Genomic DNA, 17,594 nt, shown 5'->3' on the forward strand with positions numbered 1-17,594 from the left:
TCATACCCTTGGTGCCCGAAAGGCTGGAAATAAATCCCCATAGTCCACTGTCTATAGAGCAAGTATTTGTTTATGGCAGTGCTGGTGGTGAGGGGCATTTCTCCTCCTAACTCACTCACCTTTGTCTAGTCCTGTGGTTCATTTATACAGTAAGTGTTGCTCAGTGTCACTATGTCACTACAACATCATGACATATGTGCCAGAACTAATTTACGTGGCATGAACCCATGGTTATACATCGTTCTTTTGCACTGCACTTGTGCCTCCCCACTTCAGGGGTTGTCTGGGCTCTTTGATGAAGGCTTCCAAGGTTGTCTTCACATCCGAACTTTTCAACTTTGTCTTCAGAGCATGTGCAGTTATGATGTTCCTTGGTCTGTCTGGTCCTAAATTCTTTGTTTTGTGGCTAATTGGCTTTGCACTTGCCAGTTTCTCATTAGTACTGCACTTATCTATCTAAAGTTATCCACCTGGCAAGTTTTTTCTTCTTTTTTTGTCTATTCAGCATTAAGTAACTAGATAACCTTATACTAGCCATTACATTGTATAAAAAGTTATTTATATCAGGTTAGATAGGTATAAAAAGCTATGAGTCAGATTATGTAAGTATCAGGTTATACAGATATATAAAAACTCATGATTTAGGTTATACTGATATCAGGTTATATAGATATATCAGGTTATATTGATATCTTATAATTCAAGCTATATAAGCACCTTGTAAATTTGATCTAAGCTACATAGGCATCACCCTTCAGCAGGCCAATGTGAACCAAAGTCAATAGAAGCATCTCAGCTCCCTCATCTCTGGAATATATTGTGCAGCCACACAGACAATTCCTCCTGCAATACCCACCTTGGTGTTCCTGTCTTAGACAAACTACACTGAACATCAGAGACCTTGGAAAGGGAGAGGGGGTTTGTTGGAGAGGGAGAGGGATGCACTTGAAGACCCGACCCTCTTTTGTCTCTATCACATTCTTGAGGTTTAGGGCCCAGGGGTGATAAGCTTTAGAAGAAAGTGCTACATGCTTTTTTGTTGTTGTTGTATAAACAACTATTAGCAAGTCTGGTTCTTAGTTTGTAGGCCATACTTTTAGGTTGGGATGAATGGCCTACCTGAGCACCTTCATCCCCAAACAAAAATATTTGAGCCAGATGAAGCCAAGGAAATAAAGAAACTTAAAGACTGAACAATAATCTGCAGGCAGGTAGGAGTTTGCAGTGCTTCTTGCTAACCATTGCTCCCTCACAGCATTCTGATTAAAAGGAAGCAAGTTTTAAAAATCTCCTGTCTGATCTACAGGATACACATGCTCCTTTCTTGTTAATGTCATGCCATCTATCCAGATACATTTTGTTTCCTTGTTCCGGTACAGTTTCCAGGGTTGCAAACACCACCCTCATTAGCAACACTATTGTCCGAACAAACCACTTCTGTTCCCTGAGTAGCCATCACATTTCTGAAGCTTGTAAAGTTTTCAAGGAAGAATTTGAGGGCATGAGCTGGGGTGTGTTTTGTAGGTGTCAGGTGTCACACTGGTGAAACAGTCAGGATAGATCCTACCTAGGAGTGCCAAAAAAAAAAAAAAGCCTGCAGTCTAAGTCTTCTGGCTTTGCTTTTCTAGAAACTCAGAAACATAGAACCTGTCTCTCAGTTTGCATTCAAATCCAAGAGGAGGGGGAGTCATGTTACTGGGTGATACCTGAATTAATTCCTTGTTCTCAAATTTCCAAGCCCTGCCTGCCCCAGTGCAGATGTGAACTGCTGTGGCCAAGAACACTGACAGCAGTCAAGTTTTGCCACTTTCACCTTTCCCTAGTGCTCTACTCATCAACCTGGCAGTCATATGACACAAGTCATCAGAGATTCTGTAAGAGGTTTTAGAGGGTTAGTTTCTTAATAAAAAAATCACCACGTTATTTTCCTGCAGTAATGGGAAGATTTGCCCATATTCATTAAACACTTGACACAAAATCTGAACAAACTTCTTTTCCATTGTGTCATGCAACCCTATAAAATACATCTCTGCTTTTCCTCCAATTAAAGCATTGAGAAAGAAAGCTGTCGAAAAGAAAAAAAAGGTAAAAGTACACTCTTTCCAACAGTGAAGGCTAAAAGAAAACATTCTGAGTGTAGTTTTACCTACTTTAGACCTTGTTGGTCATATAGAGTCAACTGCATGCTCCCAAAGTGGCCAATACATTTTAATAATCCCATTGGGATTGCTTCAAGAGTGGCTGGTTTTATATTCTAACTGAAATGAAATACGCAATTAACAGTGAATACAAACAGTAAATGTCTGCAGTCTATTTTCCAGGCTATTGAGAAATGTGGATTTGTCATCTCACTGTCTGCCTTTCAATCCTCTATTGACCGTTGCCATCAGCACTGAAACAAACTTTAAATAATGAAGCAATAAAGTTCATTTGCTTTGGCAGTCAAGAAAGCAAACCACAGTAGGGATCATGGGGAAAGAGACAGGAACAAAGCAGAGCACATCCACCAACACTAGTGCAGTTTGGTTAGCCAGCACTAAGGAGCATGTGACAGGCCTAAAAAGACACACAGGGCAACAAGGATGAGCAAAGCTACAGCAAACTTCCAGCTCAGGAAAGATGAAGTCAGCACTGCGTGGACTGGAGATGAGGCTGGTAGGGGGAGGTATTATAGCTGGCTATCAAGCTGGCTATCACAGCTGTAAGTGGTGTCCCACAAGCAATAGGATGAGACATTACCAGAATCTTTCTAGAGGCATGTCCAGAGAGACATAAGGAGAGGATTTCCCCTGCTGGCTAGTTATACCACTGCCCTTCTTACAATGGGATGCTAGGAAGGATGTTGAATGTTTTCATTAGCCCAAAGGAAGATTAGGTAGATTCATGAACAGCAAATTTGTTGAAGGTTGCTAGTACAGAGAGTGGATTCATCTCACGAAATTTCTATGCTGTGAGTAGTTTGGTGCTGGGAGAGTGCTTAGAAGCAGTTTTTTCCTAACAGAAAGAAGCAAATACTATTTTTTATACTAAATAAGGTAATCTTTCACACAAATCAAAATCTGATATCACTTATTCAGTGATGAATAGAAAAAAGTTAATTAATATTATTTGCATGTGATGATAAGCTCTGCTTGGATAGCGCCCCCTTGAGCACCCTTCTGATTTGTTATCATAGGGTCACAGAATGCTTCAGCTTCAGTTATTTCCATATTTAATCCTTCCTAATACCCTTGGCTAGATGGGATTATCAGGGGCTGAAAACACTTCCTGGGAGGAAAAGATTTTGCTGTGTCTTCGTTTGTCTATTTGATGTACTGATTTTCATAAGACTGCCTGGATATTTTCCCAGTCCACATTTGGGCGACAATAGTTTTGTGGGATAAATATTTGTGCTTATAATGTAGAGCTGAGTGGAGAGCCAGGAGTACTTCATTAGCTGCAGGCACAGCTTGTCACAGAGCCTGGTATCAAACTCATCCACATGCTTTGCCCCACAGTCCAACCTAACAAGCTATTGTGTCTTCCCGCTCCATGTTCAAGGAAACGAGGACTATGATAGCCTTTTCCAGATCAAAAGCAAACTTCCACATGGAATGCTTTGGGGTGATTAACTAGGTAGTTAAGCAAACAGGTAATCATAGCCACAATTCATTGACTTGTGCAAAATAGCAGCGCTGCAATTAATCAAATATTTTGGAGATGAATTTGTTGCCTACTTGAATTACTGCATCTCTAAAGCACTAATATGGTCAGATCAGGTGCTTTTTTGGTAATATGAGGATTATTACTCTGTACATCTGTTTGTGCAAACAACACAGCCTGCAAGAAAATCACATAATCTATATTCTCCTTACTACAACAGTTAAATGAGCAGGCTAAACCTGGCTGGAACTTTTTGTACATCTGCATAATTGGTCTGTGTGTAGTGGGGAAGGCAGGAAGAAGCTTTTTCAAAAATCTTGCAAAATCAAAGAGTACCATTGTAAGAACTGACCACAGGGTCTGAATATTGTGATTTTGAACACTGTCATTTTGAACATTGTGATTTTGAGCCTGCAAGCTCAAAGCTGAGTGGGAGGTGCGGGGTAGGGCCATTAGCTGCCCCTCTTTGGCAAGCAGCAAGGCCAAGCTTGTGGATGTCGAGGCTGCTGAAAGCTAATGGGGGCTGTTATACCACATGTTGCTAGCAAGTGCTGAAGTACACTTGATGTTTCAGCAAGGACTAAGGCTAGTTACATTCACGGCAGAAGAGGAGCATGAAAAAACCAGCCAGCCATTACTGAGTACTTAAGATACAAGAAATGTAGGCCTTTAGCTTTTATTTGCAATAATTTATTAAGAGCTGGTGCCCTGGGCTGGCTACCCATCCACTCTGTCCAGTGGAACACACATCAGGTAGGATCTCAAGTTTCTAAGGGTTCAGCTAAATGGTTCAGACTTCATAAAATTTGGCTGCAGTTTAGCCTGATTAGGAGGAATCGGTGATTTTAAACCAGAAATAGAAGCAGATAAAGCAAATGCAAATTTGCTTTCTGGGCTGTTTGCTTGTGAGGGGGGAAACATGGCCACTGCTGCTGCTCTCAGACGTCTGTCATTTTCTCTCTGCTTTAGTTTTAATTAAACCTTCAGTCCTCAATTAGGGCTAAAAGGACTTGACAAAGAGAAATGTAAATCAACAATTTGTGATGAAGTTGCTTTTCAGCTTTCAGGGCTGTTCTTTCTGTACGTTGAAACCATCAGATGTGCAAAGGCTGCAGTTAGCAAATATGTATGTGCAAAGAGCTTTAATTTGCCTGTAATCATAATGTTTATCAAAGGAGAGCTCTGAGGAGCTTTTCCTCTGATGTTCTCTTTGTGCAATGAAGATAAGATTTTGGATTAAATAAATACAACTCTTAGAGTAAAATAAAGAAGCTTAATTTGAAAAACCAAGTCACTGCTACTGAGAATTTTACTAAATTACTCAGTGTACCCCCTGCTGCTTTTTTTTTTAATTGGTCCTTTTCACAGACGATCAGATGAAATCTCTTGACCTTCAAGAAAAATAAAATAAATAACTTGGAGAATTATGCTCACAATTTTTGTAATAACTTTTAGTTCCACAGCTCTGAGTAGAATAATAGAGAATTGGACTGGAATGTCTCACTTTTCATATCACCAAAATGCATGGACCTGCTGCTGTTGCAGGGCACTCCTTTCTTCTCTTTCTTGGGCCTGAAGGACAAAAACAGGACAAAACCCTTATACTGTTAAGCAGTGGTGTGTCATGGCAATGTTTGGCAGCTCCTATTATGGCATTTTAGGATTGCTTAGATCAGGTGAGTGGAAGGAAGTGTTTCAGTGGAATTCCATGGGGCAAAATATCAGCATTAACTTTTGCTCTGTTTTATCTGGTGGGACCCAGTGCACGTTCAGAAATTGTTTATTAAGAAATACAAATGGGATTTATTCACAGGTTTGTAGAAGTTCTCTCTTACCTAAAGGCAAGTGATAAATACTGTATCATTAATGATCTGAGTGCCATTTAGGTACATTTGGAATTTATCCTCCCGAGTTGCAAGAACTTTGTCCATTTTTTTGAAAAGCCATGAAAAGGAGCTGAACCAAACTATATTTACAAAGATTTCTCAGTAAATCCGTGTATTTTTATTTTCTATATATTTTATTGTCTCAGAAAATGAGAAACAGTGATTCTGCCCCATTGAGTGTCATGCATGCATACGTGTGAGCACTTTCGTGCACTTAAAGGATAGAGAGGACCTACTTCAAAGAGGAATTGTCCTGTGTTTTTATAATTTATAAGATTATGTATTATTTTGGGGTTGGGGTTTTTTTTCTCCTGTTTTGAAGCCTTTTTCCAGAAGTACATGCTACTTCAACACAAAGTTGCTAACATGTCTCATGTTAGAGAAATATTTTTGTGATGAAAGATCACTGGGCTTTAGCCCCAGGCAACTCCCCATGAAGAGATCTATATGCCAACTGGTCTGAAGCTCTTCCATTCTCTCCTCCTGGGGCTCTTTAATGTTGTGTGGACCACTTAAATACTGATAGACACGGAAAATAGAATATCTTGATTCTAGTCCACACTCTCCTAAAAATTGGACAAGTTGTAAGGGAACAAAATGATTTGGGGACTTTTATGTTGTTATTTTGTGATTACAAAGGGGATGGGTAGCTTCAGATGAGTAAAAGAGAAGAGAGGACAAAACATATTGGTCTACTGTTTTTTTCTCATACATCTTTCCTTGAATTGCTGTAGAAAACCTCTGGGGCAGATGGTTCAGAGCACCCTGACCTTCCAAACAGAAAACCCTCTACAAACAGATGCTGATTCTGTCTGGGGATCATGGGCAATTTTTTAATGGGTAGTTGTCTTCTGCTTGCCTCTTACAGCATTTCTGGTGTAGGGTTGCACCCTGGTAATTCCCTTTTGTCTTGGAGCTTCCCTCATAGGCATTTATACCTCTGCAAAGTGCATAGATAATATGGGAGCTTTAATTTGCCAACACTTTGTATTCACTTGGAAAAAGCATAAAGCCTTGGGGATGGGAGCTTCTCTGTGGATTTTTCAAACAGCTGGGGACAGCAGTGGTAGAGGCCTGTGGTCCCTCACATGCCCAGCTGCCCAAGGGTGAAAAGAAGAAGCCTCCCCATCTGCTGGGGGAGGCTTTGCATCATTTTGCAAAGGATACTACATTTTAAAGTACAATATGACTGTCAGTTTCCATGCCTTCGAGCTGTTTTTAAAAGCAGCATTTTCCTTAACTCACTGTTGTATCTAAGCTGTGTTATTTGAGATCCTGGTAATTGATTATATTTGATGGAGATGGCTCTTCTATTTTTTCACTGCACCTCAAAGTTTGTCTTCAAAGGGGCAGCTGGCTCTTGTGTCTGGGTAACACCTTCCTGATAGCTCCCAGTCATGTCAGGATATCAGCACGGCTCCACAGCAAGTCCAGGTGCCCCTGTGCTGCTGCTGTGTGTTCAGATGGCAGAAAGAATACTTCCTTTGAAACACTGTCTCCATGCTACACTGATCCTGTTGCTTTGAAGGTGATGAAGTGTGCAACTCTGAGCATATTTGTGTGTCGCTGAAAGAATTTCCAGGAAATTCAGGAGAGACATCTGACTCTGTAATGAGCTCATTCTTCAGACTAAGCTGGGGCTTGTGCAAACCTCATCCTTTAAGGACCCACTTCATAGTAATTATATAATCCATGAGGTCCTGCTGCTGTTACTGAAGCAGCACATGTATTAGCTTATTGTCTGGATCTCATCTGTGTTTATGTCTCACTTATGTTTAATCAAACTGAATCCATCCCCTTGGGAATCATCGGTGGTCCAAAACACTCCATGTCAGACTGACCTACATTTTCCATGAAAAGATTGTTTTACTGGTATTGATAGTTTTACAGGAATTTTGCAGTGGCTAATTGTGAACTTAGCCATCCTCAGACATCTCTACTGGTTCTTCTATTTTCTTCTATTTTGCTAAAGTCTAGCATGGACTTTTTTCTTCATGGGAAGGGACAAGAAAACATCTGTTTTCAGGACAGTATCCCATCCTTCTCCATCCTCTCCCTACACAAAACTGTGCTTGTGAAACCAAAATGCACGGAATTCTGATAGCACTTAGAGGATCTTGGTTGCATCAGTCTGTGATAATTCCTTTCACAGGTTGCTCAAGGATCAAATCAGGTGAAAAAGGGCTTTTGACAAACAAAGAATGTGTAATGTGAGCAGTTGTGAGGCTGTGGGCACAATTTACCTTAGTACCACCAGCCAGACATTGAAACCTGTTTGTGTGGTACTCCAAACAAATCAAGACTTAAATCAAGATGAGTTTCTGCTTTACAGCAGTCAGCAACCCTCAAAATCCGACATTAAGGACCCAAAGGCAAGACATGCTTGTCTTGTCCTGAAGTCCATAACTTGCTCTACAAGTGCTCACTGCATTATTTCCAGTGCCACCCACTGTTAATGGTGGCATGACTTGTTTTGTTAGCTGCTGCTAGATTCAGCAGTGTTGTAACCTAAAAGTGATATTGCCATATCCTACAAAACACAATGATGCTTACACTGATCCATACAGTCTGACCACGTGTTAGCCCTGGACTTAGCACTGAAAACTAAGGCACTAAATATTAGTGTTTGCTTCCCCTTAGGGAATCAGGGAGTGGTGGTGGGTCTGCAAATCACACTCCTGAGTGCAAACAACAAGGTTCTGCTGTGACTCCTTACAGATCTGTCTTTCATGGCTACCCCCAACAACTTGAAAAAGATTGGTTATTGCTCATATTTATAAATTCTTAAGTGAAAAGTGCAGTGAGACTTCAAGTGACGCTTAAGAAACTAAATCAATATTATAGTAGCACATCTTCAGCATTCTTGTCTTGTGTTAGGCAGTGTTAGGCAGTGAGCCTGGCTATAATAAACACGCATGCATGCTCAAGGCTATATTTGTATCAAATAAGTTGTGATTCCTCTTGGGAGGATATTCAGCCCAAGCTCCCTCTTGTACAGCACTGTGCTGAATGTGTCTTACAAATGCACCATATATAGTTTGGGTTGTATCTTGCTTTATTTAATCTAGTAGTCCTAAAACTCCTTCTGTACTATATCATCTTTCCTTTTAGTCAGATTGTGAGGGTTCTAGAAAGGGCAGTCTATATGCACAGCTACTATGAGACATTAACTGGTTCATGTATAAATAGATAGCTTGTATTTTGGGTAATTTTTTTTCTGTAGGCCACGGCTCCTTCCTTTCCTCAACTGTACTAATGCTCCCACCAGGATTTTATGGTCGTCAGACCAGTAAAACCAAATTCCTGTCAGTAAAGTTGAATGTCAGCTAGTTCATTCACAAGGAGAAATGAAGCTGAGTGAATGTGGTGACACAAAACCTTTTTATTGATGTATCTCATTCAAGAATAAATAAAATTCCTTCATGAGCTTGGTCACACAGAATGTGGCCATCTTTACTGTCATAAGCTTCTCCAAACTTCCAGCTCCTACTTGCTCTTCTAATCCCTCCTCTTCATAGTTGTGTTTTGTTACACTCATTGAGTCTGACAGAAAGAGAGAAGCTTCTCATTTGATTTGCCCTTATTTCCTTAATAATAATAATAATAATAATAATAATAATAATAATAATAATAATAATCCAGCCAGTATTGTCACAAAATTCCAAAATCATTTTAAAATGAAGAATCCTCTACTGTTCTTCCCAATGTCTGTTTATGACCTTTCTAGTCAGCCTGTGTGGCGGGCTGACCCTGGCTGGGTGCCAGGTGCCCTCTCAGTTGCTCTGTCACTCCCTTTCCCACTGGGACAGGGGAGAGGATAAGATGGAACACAACCAGCAGGGTGAGATAAGGCAGTTTTATTACAGCACAAAGAAAGAAACCAGCAGAGATGTGCGTGTGCAGGAGCTATAGAGGAAGATCAGTCTCTACTTCCCATCAGCCACGATGTTTGGACACTTCTCGGGAAGCAGGGCTTCAGCACACCCTCCTCCAGAAGACAAACACTGAAAACTCACTAATGCTCCCCCTTCCTCCTCTCTCCCTTATCTTAAATATCTGAGCTGGCATCATATGGTATGGACTATCCCTTTGGCTAGTTTGGATCAGCTGGCCTGGTTGTGTCCCCTCCCAGGATCTTGCCCACTCCCACCCCCTTTGGTAGGGGAAGGGATGTCAGAGGGACAGCGCTGCTCGGCAGTAGCCAAAATACTGATCTCTTATCAACACCCATCCAGCTACCAGTACAAAGCATAGCACTGTAAGGGCTGTGAACTTTACTTCAATCAGACCCAATACAGCATGACCTTTCTAATCCTTGTCTGAAGGAACAGCCTGTTTATACCCAGAGATGGAACTGACCTTCGCTGCAGCACTGCAATTTCACTGTGTTTATGCAAAATTCAGGTCACTGGCCATTTTCTTACCTCTGTAGACCAGAATTAACACTACAGTGTCAGCTTGATGTTAATGACTCAAATTGCCTGAAATGAAATGAAAGATATTTTGCATGACCTTGTTAGCCAGGGTGAATAGCAAAAAAAAGAAGGCAAATCTGTGATTTATGTTGCCTCATTTGTTTCTACAGGTTCCCTTGGGCTAAATTACTGCAGTCAGCTTTCTTCACCATCATTAGCAGTGCTGAAAACCCTCTCATTACTACTATCTTTAAGGGGCAAAGGTGGTGTTGAGCAAGTGTTCATGTAATGTTCTGCGTGGCTGACAATTGCAATATGCTGATGCTGCAGTAAGTGTTGAGCTTGTTCCAGATTTTTCACCAAGACTGACTTCAAATTTTGAAATGGGAACCTGCAGAGCCAAACCCACCATCTTGGAATACCCTTTCACAGTCACCACTGATTCCTTAAGGTTTAGTTTTTATATTTTTCAGATCCTGTACTGCATTAGTGTATAACTCTGAACTTCATATATTGTAAGTTCTCTTCACAGTTCTATCAGACAAAACAATCCTCTCTCAGATGGGATTTAAGGTCATCATCTCAGCCTCAGGCCCGAAAAGTATAAACAAAAGTGAATTGAGGGGAGCAAACTGGGGAAATGTGACCTAATTATTTGAAGCTGTAATTGGACAATTAACACCTGATATGCAAGTAGACGAAACTTATATCTGAGAAAACTGATGACTGTTGTCCTTGTAGCCTCTAGGAGGCTCCTGCGCTACCCAAGGTGTATCCTTTGAAGGCGTTTCAAGAAATACCTACTTTATTTTCTAACTCTGTCTAGCCTCTGTTCTAGGTAGCCTCTGCAAGGCATCACCACGAGGCTTCATGCAGACTGTGGTGCCATGATGGCAGAGTGGAGCAGGCTGTGAAGGAGAACCCATAGCCAGGGCAGCCCAGGGGGGTGCCAAGGCTCTGGGCAGATTGGATGGGGTGGCTGCACGGAGGGCTGGAGAGAAAGGGATCCATGGATGTCAGTGGCAGCAGGTCATTGCTGCGTTACCCTCTGGGCAAGGAAAGATGAGGGCTATAGCTGTGCTGTAGCAGTGTAGTTACATACTGTGAATGTATAAAGAACCTGGGAGCAGGGCTGTCCATGCCCAAACACTGGGAATAGGTGGATTTAGAGGAGGAGGTGTGGGTGGGAAAGCAAGCCTCAAAATGCCTGCAGTTAGCAATGATGATGCACCAGGAGCCTGAGCGTGCTGTGTTAGTCATGAAACCTCCTTCCCGAGGGGTTAAATCCCAGAGGGCACTTCAGGCTTGAATCTTTACCAGCTTCCTCCATCAGCAGATTTCTTGCCTCCTGTGTCCCTGAGGTTTAAAAAGCACAGAACAAAAGCCTTCATGGTATATTCCCCTTTCCTGCACAGCATTGTCTTTTGTCTCTTGTGTGAGTTCATACAGTTGCAGGCAGTGAAAAGGGAAGTCAAGGCTGTTCCAAAATGCGTGATGAGAGGCAGACCCGGCTGTCAGTGATGTCTTTATCCAAGAAAATTAATAACTTGAAGATCATGTAGGGGACACAGAGATGAACAGATCTTTTTTTAAGTAGGTGAATAAACCCCTGAGTCTAAAAATAGATGAAGAAAAGGGCAAGAAAAGTGAGTGACTTGGCATAATCCATAGAAAAGGAGGTATGGGACTGGGTGTTGTAATTTCTAGCTCCTGTAATTTCTGGTGTTTGGTTGTCTGGACTACACTTCCCTCTGCTTCCCTATCTTGAATTTCATTAATTTAATTACTTCAATGACAATAGGAGCAAGACATTAGATTAGGGTTTTCAGGAACAGTTGAGGGAGTCCGAGACTCATTGCTGGTTTCTGGAATGATTTTGTTGGTTTTGAAACCAATTAGAAAGGTCAAGATTTCAGTTACTTGAAAATGGTATTTTGGGGGATTTGAAGTTCCTTTATTTGCCTCCTGCTTCTAAAGTAGGAGGTAAGAAGAATTATGTGGATCCTGGTCAAGCTGTCAGTTGATTGTTATGTTTGTTGGCACTTGCATATAACCACTCATACAACAGTTCCTTTATAAATATATACATAAGCCACCTGCAATACATTTTTAAGACAACTAAAAATAAATGTAAATCTATGAATCATGTGATGGGAAGACACACTGTGTCTACCCATTTTAAACAAAATCACAATGTGTCCTACTGGATCCATGTCTTGAACACCTCAAAATGTGTCAATACAGGTAAGGCCAAATATCAGAAACTCAAAAAGGACTCACTGAGGATCTACTGACACCTTGGGCAGGGGAAAGGACAGCCTGTGACTGCATGAATATTCACAATGAGGGACAAGGCAGAAGCTGGTTTTCTCCCTTCATCAGTCTAACTGTACAGGTTTCCACCTATGTCTGCTGCAGAGGAAATAGCAGCATGAGCAAGCACAATTTAGATCCCCCTTTATTTTCCTGGCTATGGAAGGCTTTACAGCAGAGCTCAGAGGTAGCCAAGCTGGGGTCAGTCTGGGGGTCTCTCCACTCTGAAGGAGCTTGATGGGAAGAGTGAGAAGGTGACTGCCTGAACCATAAGACGTAGTGTATCGTTTTCTCCTCCATCTTCATACACGTGTTCAAGCAGTCATGCATGCAAATTTACACTGCCAGCTGTGTTCTGCATGCAGGTCACAAGCAGATAAATGCACATGCAGCAGGTTCAGAATGCAACTCTCCTTCAAACATGCAATGTCAGGGTAAAGCATGAGAATTAGGGACTCAGAGCCGGAACCCTTGCCATTAGCATGCAAAGGAGTTCCAGTATCATCAGAGTTCCCTGCGCTTTGTCTTAGCATAAATGGATCATGAATAAAACATTCTGAGTCATGGAGAAGAGTGCAGCTCCCATAATTGCAGGTGAGTGATGTAAAGGTGGCATGGCAACACCAGCAGCTTCATCCTGCTGTAGAACACGAGAGTGACAGAGAAGCAGTGATGCTGGCTCCACCAGCAGACCACCTTGAAAACCTGTCTGCCTGCTGAGGCACGTGTGCACCTGCAAACATGCCAGCTCTGCTGGGATGTCAGACTGGGAGTTTAGGGCCATCCCAAGACTTGGCTGGAGAGCTTAGGGAATGCCTTTCTAATGCAATTCCCCCACTGACATGTGTCTTTCATCAGGAAGTTCTGTCCAGCATGGAACAGATTTGCCTCAAAGCAAAAATTCATACATATAAACATTAATTCATCTTTGCAGAACTGCAACTGAAAAAGGGACACAGCTGACTTTGAGAAAAAGAATCCTCTCAAGATTTGTGGAAAGCTGTGGTCATTTGCCACTTGCATTGTGCCCATGGCAAAGATGTTACTATCCAGCAGGAACTGTGGCAAAACCCATCACCTCTGAAGATTTTCCATAGGGATAGGGACACTAATGGCAGAAGAAATACATCACATTTATGAAAAGGAAAGCAAAACATCATTTTCAGATTTGCCCTTTGTATAGTTTTCACTCTATAAAGAAAAATCTTCTGCTTCATCCTCTACTTCTGTTATGGGTGACCTGTAAGAGAGGGACACTAATACAGCATGCACACGCCTGTCACTCCAGCTGCAGCTTTCATTACAAAGATCTAACCACATACTTATTCAAGTTACTTTCTAAACCATCGTGATTAGTATTGTGTCATGTTTCTTGGAAGCAGCCCGCTTCAGGTCACAGAGTGTAATTAAATGCAATTAATGCAATTACTCACAACTATGCTACTGATAATGCTCCAGATGCCATTACAGCACTGTGCCTCCTGCTACTGGTCCTCACAGGCTGTGCCTTTATGCTCTCCTAGTGTTGTTATTGTGGTTAAACCAGGGGGCTGAAAATGGGAGTACAATTTATTGCTCCTAACTCCCTTCTCTCTGAAAATTTCAACTGTGCTAGGCAGAGCCTGAACTCATTAGCTTATTCACTGACTGATGAAGAATAAGAAAGAGAGACGACTGAAGATTGCTATGGAAAATGATCATAGTTGAAAGGTTATTAAAAAAAATATGCAAAAGTGTGTTTTACAGTAGTCTGTTCTACAACTAGACATATACTAAATGTGCTGATTTCTTCTAATGAGCTTTATAATTATGGAGTAAATTTTCAAAGGAACTATAACTTTAGGCAGTAAAATCTGAAAGACTTTAATTAGCTGTGAACTTCAAACTTTTCCTTTGCAATCCAGCCCTGCCTTTCCCTTTTGTCTCAGCCACTGCCAAGTAATTTACAGTTCAAGAAAGGCTAATGGAGCTATAAACACAGCACAGATGCCTCTCACATTTCCTTTATTGGGCTGAGGTATGAAAATAGCCACTGCTTCCAGAGAAGGGCACACATGTAATTATAGAATTATCTCAAGTCTTCTGCTTATCTGCAGAACAGGTACACCATAAACCATCTTTCATCTTCAGTGGGGTTTGCTTAGGGGCCTGAAACCTACCTGAATTCACTCCCTGCCCTCTGGGTTTATTTTTGTAAAGTGAGTGTTGGTTTATTGGGATGATTGTTAAACTCATTAAGTCTCTAAAGAAGGATTGACTTCTGTAAGCTCGATTTTAAAAGCTGTCTCAGACAGATAGTGAGATATCTTTGGATCCCCTTGTGAGCCTGTCAATCACTGCAAGTACATTAGAGTTCAACATTTCCCACTTGCACCAGCACGAAACAAAAATATCTCATCCGAGCTGAATGGTGTTGAAACAGTTTTATAGCAATGCAGTTGTGACTGAGTTCATTAGCACCAGGTCAGGGTTGCCTCCTGTTCACCTGGGCCTTTCTCAAAACGCAGGTTCAGCAGGACTGGAGCCTGGGCAAACAACACTGTCCTGCAGCAGCTGATGTCTAGAAACACAGCCTGTCTCCAGGACCAGATCCTCCTGCTGCTGCTGGGACAGGGGCTTGGAGTTGTCCAGGAGAACTGAAAGCTTTGGCAGACTGCTTAGTCCACTGCTTCCCTTCTTCCCGTGGGGGTGGTTGCAGTAAAGGGGAGCCTGTATCCTTGGAAAAATGCAGTAGAATGCATATATGCTTTGTTTGAAGAAGGCTAACTGTGAGCAGATGCTCTAGCTGATGGTCAGAAGCACTGCAAACAGGGTGTGTTGGTGCATGCAGGGGTATTTCAGCACATTAGTGGAGATGAGCAGAGATCAGCAGCCTGCATGTGCACCTGGCAGTTCACCCCCCATTTGCTGGCTGTGGGGACCTTGCAGGGCAGGCAGTCCTGTCAGACACAGGCTCTGTGCAAAGCTGAGGCTGATCTTCAGCTCTAGTAGCTCTAGTGCCCTGCAGTGTGTAAGCTGGGTCACATCTGTACCAGCCAGAAGAACATCTTCCCAAAAGAGTGTTCACGAGCCCTGATAATCATTTGCGTCTCAACTGACAAGAGCTATGGTTTGATTTTTAGGTCTGCTCAGACATACCATTGGTCAAATCTCAGCAGAACTGTAACAGAGACCTTGGGACCCCTCACAGCTCAGGGCTCCTTTCATGCACTCCTGCCTGACACTAAACTTTGTAGGTTTGTTCCACTGAGAGTGTGGCTCACAAGAACTTTGGAGAGCAGACCTTTACATGGGTGCTATGGCTGTAAAGGCAGGTCAGCTATGGCTATAAAGGCAGGTCTAAAAAACAGGAATTAGTAGTTCTTGTATTAAAAAGGAAGTATCACCTGCCAACATAGGGCATTGTTTCATTTCTGCTTTCTGTAGTCCATACAACGCCCAGAAACCCTCAAGACTTTCACCTTCTGTATGATTTCTCCTATCCAGCTTTGGAGAGTGTATCAAGCATACTGCCCCACTTCTTCTTCCAGTCCCATTTGCCTCAAACCCACAGTCCTCAGGTGGATTAAGGCATCCTCAGCTGGGGCTGGCACCCCTGGCCAGCAACAGCAGCACCACAGCAGAGAAGCTGTCCCTCCATATGTGATCATGGATGTCACCTTAAGCATCATTGCAATATACAAGTGAGAGGGAGCTTTCCTACTGAATTCAATTAAACCTTCTTGTGATATTTAGACCACATTCACTACAGTGATGTGACTATTGGGAAGGACAAGGTAAGAAATAACATGCCACTGATGAAGGTGAGAGCCTTAATCCAACTGAAAATGGGCTATCCTGGCAGGTTTGATGAATGCAGGCTAGTTTCCATGAAATAACCACTACAGCTTTCACAAGAGTGCTCAGAGTGCCATCATCCACTGCATCAGGCCTGTAGGGCTTTTCATCACCCATCTTTTGACAACTATGGCACAAGCCTGTTTGCTTGGAGAATGTCCTTGCAGCCATGCCTTCAAACACAAAGGAGATCCTCTTTGAGCAGTGGCTATAGAATAGCCTCCATTTGACCCTCCTCTGTTTTGTGGGAATCGGTCTGAGGTATGCCAAGGCTGTGTCTCAAAGGGTGCACATCCGGCTTGTTGGGAAAAATAAAGACTAGGATGACTGGCAATTTGAGTAGTTCCTGAGTACCTGCATGATCAAACCTAATCCCATCTTCTAGTGTCAGAAACAGAAGATAAGACTTGAAATATTACCTTAATGATTGGTTTATTTTATGCTTTGATCTCTATCCACAAAACCATTTAGTATCAAAGTTCTGTTGACTTGAGCCCTTGTCTTCATTTCATTGTTGTGAGGCCCCTGAACACCATAGTGCAACCTGGCTGATGGAGCATACAGATAAAGCCAGAAGAGCCAGAGCAAAGTCTGACATGTCCTTAATGTCACCCCGCTCTGCACAGGTGCTTGCAGCAATGCTGATGTTTTGTGTCCAACTCAGAGAGAAAGAGAGGATAAGGAGGGCTTGTGGTGCTTGGAAGAGGAACTGGAGGTGTACAGGGTGAGCTATTAGCAAACATCTCTGGTCAGGCAGTTCTGCTGTGTGAACTGGGATTTCAGCTACAGCTCTGAATTTTCTTTATCTGCCTCTGAGTCACTGCCAAACACTGACAGACACCTCTGATCTTGATTTGCCACAGGAAAAACAAGCTGTATGTTCTCTTGGCTCTGTAATGTACTTTGGATTTGACCAGAAAGTTCATCTCTGGTAGAGAAAGATTTCTTCATTGCCTGGTATGTGTGGGTTTTTTATGATGATAAAGTTACCAATCATACTGAAACTTCAAAAAAACTATCCATAAATTGCAGAAATGAATCAGCAGAGCTCTTGGTAGGTGTTCATTTGCAGGACTTGCCTAGTGATCAAATAAACTCTCTTGCCCCATTAATTCTGATTCATCTAGTTTCTCAGTGGGTAGTTATAAAAATTGCAATTTAAAATATTTATTGTAACATTGTTAAATGCATTTTGTAGTTTACAGTCATGGTTTGATTTCAACACAGAAAAGCTCTAAAAACCTTTGTCTATTGGTGCTCCCTAGCGGTGAAGTTTGCCTTCAGTAGAGCTGGAGGAATTTCACTAGTTATTGTGCAATTCCATATCTTAATTGATTCAAGTCACCCAAAAGCCTCTTTGTAAATGTAAGGCCATTCACACATGGCAGATATGCAGGACTGAGCTTTCACAGGGCCTCTATAATGTGAGAAATGTACATTGCAGCAAAGAAAATCCTTTTTCCCTCCTAGGCTTTGTTCATTCCTGTCCTTAGTGTTAATG

Source organism: Haemorhous mexicanus, chromosome Z, assembly GCF_027477595.1.
Source record: "Haemorhous mexicanus isolate bHaeMex1 chromosome Z, bHaeMex1.pri, whole genome shotgun sequence".
Lineage (NCBI taxonomy): Eukaryota > Metazoa > Chordata > Aves > Passeriformes > Fringillidae > Haemorhous > Haemorhous mexicanus.